A 6,759-nucleotide genomic window follows, 5' to 3' on the forward strand; every position below is an offset into this window, starting at 1 on the left:
GGACTGAGCTGAAAATGGGTGAATTTTATAATATGTGATTTATATCTCAATGAAGATGTTTAAATAAATGAACTGAACCGAGTCGATTAATGTCACAGATGCAATTCAGAATAATTTTATGGAGGGCGACTTTGGTGTGTCAGGTGGCAAGAATTCTAGCTCCATTAACCTCTCATTCATTCACTCATTCATTTTTTTTTTTTTCATTTTAATGAGCGCCTATCTTGTATCAAGGATTATGGAACACTCAGGGGTTAAAAAATGAATGGAACACAGTCTCATGGGCATGTCACTTGCCATTTCTGTTCCATAGCTTTCTCCGTGTCTTAAGTAAATGGACTAGGTTCTATGCTTCTCTTACTTGTATGAGTCTCATTGCTGATGGAGGTACTGACAACAGAGAGAGCAGTGTGGATTCGAGGACATACTGAATGCATAAAAGATTGCCTAGGCAGCTACGAAGATCTAAGTGCTTCCTATCAATAAAGGATATTATGTTCTTTTGGCCCTCGGACTTTTGATTAAAAGATTTATGCAATCGAACCAAAGTTGATTATTTCCTTAAGTTGGGCTCTCAGTAGTGTAAACTTATTTTTTTCGTTATCTTAATGATCTACCTTGTGTCACATATACTTGAGCCAAATAGATCTTTTCTTAGCCCTTTATTGGAGCAGTCTCCATTTAGAAAGACAGTTTGCTTCAGCTGTGCTGATTTGGAAACGCCCCAAATTGGCTCAAGCACACTGACTTCCCATTGATGAGAACCCATTTGGGCCAAAGGAGCTGTTCTTCTTTTTTTTTTTTTACGCCTGCAGCCACCTGGTCTTCCTAGGTGATCTCCCATCCAAGTACTAACCAGGTTCGACCCTGCTTAGCTTCCAAGATCAGACAAGATCGGGCTTGTTCAGGGTGGTATGGCCGTACACTGAAGGAGCTGTTTTGAACAATGAAAGAGAGTTTAGTGACAGTGACTTCTCATAACCTTACAGCCCAGTTTGTCAGGACTGGCCACGCCTCACATGATCGGGAACAGGAATTTGATGTACTTAGCACCACCCTAAAGACATCAGGCAAATCATAAAATGCGAATCAAGACCTTCTACTCGACTTCTTCTTGGCACACATGAATCAAACTAAACACAGCTTGAATCTGTTCCTTGTAAGAGCGCTGTGTCCAGTTTGAGGCTTCACAACTTAGGAATATGCAGTATGTGAAAAATGCCCCAAAGAAAATGTTCAAAGCTCTAGATAGTGATGGGGTGGAGGGCAGGATTTAAAGATTTACCCTGAAGGAAAACAGGCTAAAACTCTTTTGATAAGTGAAAATATGCATGAGAAACACAGAGAGATGGCTGGCTCATTCCCATCTGCATTCAGAAAGTAGGAAGGGACTTTCAAGTTTGGGGTATGACATTCCTGTTTATGTTTTGTGATGACTGTGATCTTTTTGCTTTTTCAGCCAGATTTGAAATTCATAAAATGTAGTGAGGAATAGATGAATTTTGATGTTGGACAGATGCGGGTGTGAATCACTGATTAATAAAATGGTGATAAGAATATTCCTGTCACAGCAATATTGCCTAGAAATAATCTGTGTAAAGTTTTTGGCACAGAATGGGCTCTTGGAAAATGTTATGCTCTCCTTTCTCCCTTCCCCTACATGGGACCCCCATACACAGACACCCCCAGTCCTGTTTAGGTGGTCTAGAGTGCTCGAATGGAGAGATCACCGTGACTTTACTATTTGTCACACATCTTGCATAGAAAACATATTTTAAACATCCAGTTAGTATTGTGTGTTTGGATTAGTTTACTGGCTTCATCATTGACCAGGTAATTTGGGAAAATCCTGGCTCTATTTATTTACTGGCTCACTTAGGCAATTTTTAACCTTTTAGTGATCAGTTTCTTCCTCTGAATAATGAAGATAATAACTACCTCTTCGAGGCCTGAGGATTAAATAAGTTAACTCATGTTAAAGCACTTGACAAAGTACTTGATGCATATTAAGGGTTAGCTAATATTACTATTGTTGTTATTAGGAATTTATTTTGTGATGGCACATACAGATAGACTAGTCTACACAAGCCATACTATGTTCCTTATTTCTATAATTCATGTTCATAAATTCTATTGATAACAGGTAATAGTTATATGTTTGTTCTATGTCAGAAAATGTACTAAATGCTTTAAATCTTATAGCTATTAACTTTATGTATCAGAGGAAGACCTGAGTCTCTGAGGAATTAAATAACTTTACCCAAGTTATTTCTCTCTCTCTCTCCTCCCCTCCCCACCTCCTCTTCCCCTCTTCCTCCCCACCCCAAACTCACACGCACCTAGGACTCAAACTTGGAAATGTCCAACTCAAAGGCCATGCATTTAATGAAATAGCAAGTTTTGATAAGCAGATTCCTATATCGTTATTGCTTATTTTAGTCCTTCCATAACAAGTCAAATCAATAGATACCTCCCACTGATTGCTTGAGGATAACTTCAAGTTTTCTGAGACACAGAAGGCAAGAGCCGTCAGGGACTTGAAGAGCCAAATTTCAGATGGGGCTGAGGGCTCGATTTATGATTATCGACTGAGCTCTTGTTCTTATGTGATGTGAGCTGCTCCAGCACTGAGAACACAAGGGGAAACCAATCAGTGATGTCTCTCGCGTCACGAAACGCATGATGTTGGGATGTTAAGGCTCAAGCGGACATGACTGCGCTAACGAATGTCATATACTTATTCTTTCGACAAGTGCCATCGTGAAGGAAAGATCTGAGGGTTAGCACAGAGCAGGGACCTAATCTAGCTGAGGGGGGCGAAGTCAGGGAGAGCTTCCCAAAAGGGTGACATTTAAGCTAAGACGGGGAAGGCGAGTGGGGACTTATTTTGCATCAGGTGGGTTGACTGGGCTAGTTAGTAGCTGAGTCTGTACTAACGACTGGATCTGTGATTCTCACTCCTGGGTTTTCCCCACTGTTCAGTAAACCTTCAACTTCTGGCGGTTTGCATTTGCCAAGTCATGATACCGTTTTATGAAGCCATTTCTATTTTAAAAAGGGGAAAACCCCTTAAGTTCCGCTCCCCGATCCACAGCCTCCTTATTCCAATCTGTGAGGCCTTATTTTCATTCGTATATCTTTAAAGGGGAATGGGGGCGGTGGTTCTTTGGTATGTCTCTAATCTTTGTCACGCCACAAAGCAGTGAACTGTGAAAAATACCCGTGGAATTCCCAATAAATCGTACAAGAGGCAAATGAAGGGCATGTAGCTATGAACTTGAGCAGGTCTGCTTTTTCAACTGGATCTCTGGAGGTTCTCTGCAGAGAAAACCTTACTGGGCTTTGATTTCTCAGGCCTGTTGAGGAGTTTGGTCTGCTCTCTTCAAGGCGCTTCTCTGGAGCCCATTCTGGCATTTGAACTCATTTGTGTCGCAGGTGTGCACTCAGTTCCCTTAATGCAGAGTGAATCGAACACCAAAAAAGGTAAACTTAAGTGTCACAGCTCTTTGAATTTGAGTGTCTCTGGCTTGAGTCAGTGATATATTTCCGTGTGCCATTGATTAATTATAAAACTAAGCCCCAAACAAACGCTCGAAGGGCTGAAGTTTTCCAAGGGGGAAAGTGAACTCCATCGGGAAGGAAGGCTAGACCCATGTGTGGGACCCAGCTGCAGCTAAGCTGCTGCTGTGACAATGATGTCCCCGCGCTTAGTACCTAGGCAGGATGTCTCATGGATCGTTCATTCTCCTTTCTTTTAAAATGAAACACTGACAAGCATTCATTAGTTATTCTCTTTTCTTATTTTTACATTTTCTGAGATTGCTTTTTGCTCAGTTAATTCCTTGGCTCTGGGTTTTATTAAATTGTTAGAAAGAACGAGAGAACCAAGCTGTAGCATGCTACGCTTCAGAAGTGTAACAAATTACCACAAACTGGGTGGCTTAAAACAATGGGAATTTATTCTCTCACAGTTAAAGAGGCCAGAAGTCCCCAAATCAAGGTGTCAGGAGGATTGGTTCCTTCTGGAGGCTCAAAGGGAGAATCCATTTCATGCTTCTCTTCTAGTTTTCAGCAGTCCTTGGTATTCCTCGGCTAGTACTGCAGTCTCTCTCTGCCTGCATTGTCGCATTGTCACATGACCCCCCCCCGCCCCGTGAGGGTGTACCTGTGTCTCTGGATCCAGATTGCCCTCTCCTATCCCTTCAAAGGACACCTGTCCTTGGATTTAGGACCTGCCCTAACCCACTAATTCAGTCTGACCTCACCTTAACTCTATTCTATCTGCAAGGACCCTATTTCCAAATGAGGTCACGTTCACTAATAACCAGGGCTTAGAACTTGGACATATCAGGCGGGCGCGAGTCAACCTACCACAAGGAGTAAAAAGCTCTGCTCTCTAGTCCTCCCTCTCTTTCTCTAGTGACCGAAGGCACAGTTCAGTTGTTACACGGTGCAAAATCTAGTTGTCAGTGTTCATAGAATGTTAATAAAGCACACCCGGGAGACGATGGGGCTGTTTTGTACCTTCGTTGTGCTGGTGGTTTCATAGGTTTATACAGCTGTCAGGACTCACCGGTGTAGTTTATCGCACGTAGGTTATCCCTCAATAAAGTAGATGAGAAAAAGATATCTACCCCGAGGCACAGCTCCCGATTTTCTTGTCCCCTCTCCTTTCAATACCCCACCCTGTCTTGTCATTAGAAGCGCACGTTGGGCGAATGAATATGTGAACCCATTTTCATTCAATATAGAGGAGTGAAGATTCTGGGGAAAAGATAAAAACTTAAGAGGAAAAAATCCACATGATTTAGTTGCTTCGAAAAGTTAGAAATATTGAAAACTGTTTAGATTATGAAAATTTTAGAGTAACTAACAAAATATTAACAATTGTTTACATTATTACATAATTCTTCATCTTCCAACATAGTTCTACGCTATGGGAAGGTATTAAAAACCACTTTCAATAACTAAGTAACTGAACCATATACCAGGTTCAGAAAAAATTAATTTACTTTGAGAGTCCAAGTGCACTTTCACCCACAAAGACAGAAGAAAGTAAAACTAACAAAGAAGGATTGCCATTGGCACACAGTGCGTGTTCAAAAATGTTTATAAACCGAAACCGAATTTGATTGTCAGACAACTTGTATTATTACTGAAAGTCTGTTGTTTTCAAGCCAAAAATAAAAGCAATGATGGTTATGCAGTTAGGATTCGATGTTGGAAGATTCTTTCAAATGCTGGTTGCGGGTAAACGATCGTTTCACACGCAGCCCCCGGGACTCCACTAAGCACATCGGTACTGCAACCTGGCTTAAGATTTTATATAACCTGGCTTCTCACCTGCCTCACTAATGGGTACCCTAAAAACAGAGGGTTGGTATTAGGAATACTGTACTCACACCAGCTTGAGAAATGAACATGTAAGCGAAAGGATGGGAAGATGTGCCTGTGCAAAACTGCTTTTTAAACTTGAGGAGAAGATAAGGAAGAAACGCTAGAAAACAACACATTGCTGACATCTGCACAGAAAATGAAAGAATGGCCGGTGTTGCGAGTGGCTTTTTTTGTGTGTTCGGTGCAGATGCTGCCACAGAAATAGGAATTTTTTTTCTCTTCAGTGATTTCGATTGTTTTAAAGATTATGATTGGTGAGGGATGGCGAAATTAGATACACAAAGTGGGGAGAAAATGAGAAAGATGACTAAAAATAGTCATTTAGTTTTCTGAGTTTAATGTCAGGAGAAATTTGTCACAGATCTTGGTATTAACTAGATGGATGTGAAAACCTCAACTGGGTGCCTGTTTTAAAGAGAGGGTTCATGGTTCTAATTTTGGGCAATGTGAAATCGTTATAAAATATTGAGCCAAAAAACTAGCCTGTTGATATATAAATATAATAAAAGGTAAAAAATTTTCTACGCTCTGCTCTGAATATAGAAAACCCCAAATTGTCTTTTATTTAACTCAAAAAATTGCCCTGCTTCGAAAGCCCACGTTGGTATTATTTGGTTGGTATTGACAAGACCTCACTAAAACTTGGGGAGAGTGGTGAAAATCCTAGCTATGACTTATCTCTGGGTGGACCATGGGTCTTTTTCAAATAATTTTAAGCAAATGATTCATTAGCAAATGAGAAAGATTCGAATGGATCTTTTGGATGTAAGACCAGGTGAACTGGCATTATGGATGGCCATTCAATATATCTGGATTCATAAAATAATTAAAAAACGTAACTTTCGGATAGATTGTAGTACCAAATCTCATTACTGTGCTCATTCAAATGGTATAGACATGTTCAGCACCTCTTCTCTTTAGTGTTGGCATAAAGTTGTTTCCCGCCGCCTCCCCGAATATCTCTTTCGGTATTGTGATGTTCAATTGTCCTCTAAGGTAAAGAGTGAAACTTGTATCTTTGTCTTCTCACTTCATAGTACCAGTTAGGACTCGAGCTCTCAAATACCTTTATGTCTTGCAAATCATTATATTCACCTGGAGAAATTGTGACAACATTTCCATCTTCAGAAAACGATCACTATCCCTCAATGCTGGGTTGGTGTTTAAGAAAGTTGGTTTTTACTAATCTTGCCCACATGGATTTATCCTGTACCTTTAGATTTATCTCCACTGAAGTCTGTCAACTGTAGTTTAAGTGCCTCAACAGTTATATTCATTCAGGGAGATACTAGAATACGAATCTAAAGAAACATTCTTAGTTCAGCTGTAAAACATTCCTAGCTTACAATCCAATAGTTTATG

The 6,759-nt window shown here is 40.4% G+C and overlaps 1 pseudogene; it reads right to left on the reverse strand.

Moving 5' to 3' along the window:
- Positions 1-806: 806 nt before the first annotated feature.
- On the reverse strand, positions 807-926 carry LOC120611944 (uncharacterized; annotated as a pseudogene).
- Positions 927-6,759: the final 5,833 nt, after the last annotated feature.

This window comes from Pteropus medius, unplaced genomic scaffold (genome assembly GCF_902729225.1).
Source record: "Pteropus medius unplaced genomic scaffold, Ma_sr-lr_union100, whole genome shotgun sequence".
Taxonomy (NCBI): domain Eukaryota; kingdom Metazoa; phylum Chordata; class Mammalia; order Chiroptera; family Pteropodidae; genus Pteropus; species Pteropus medius.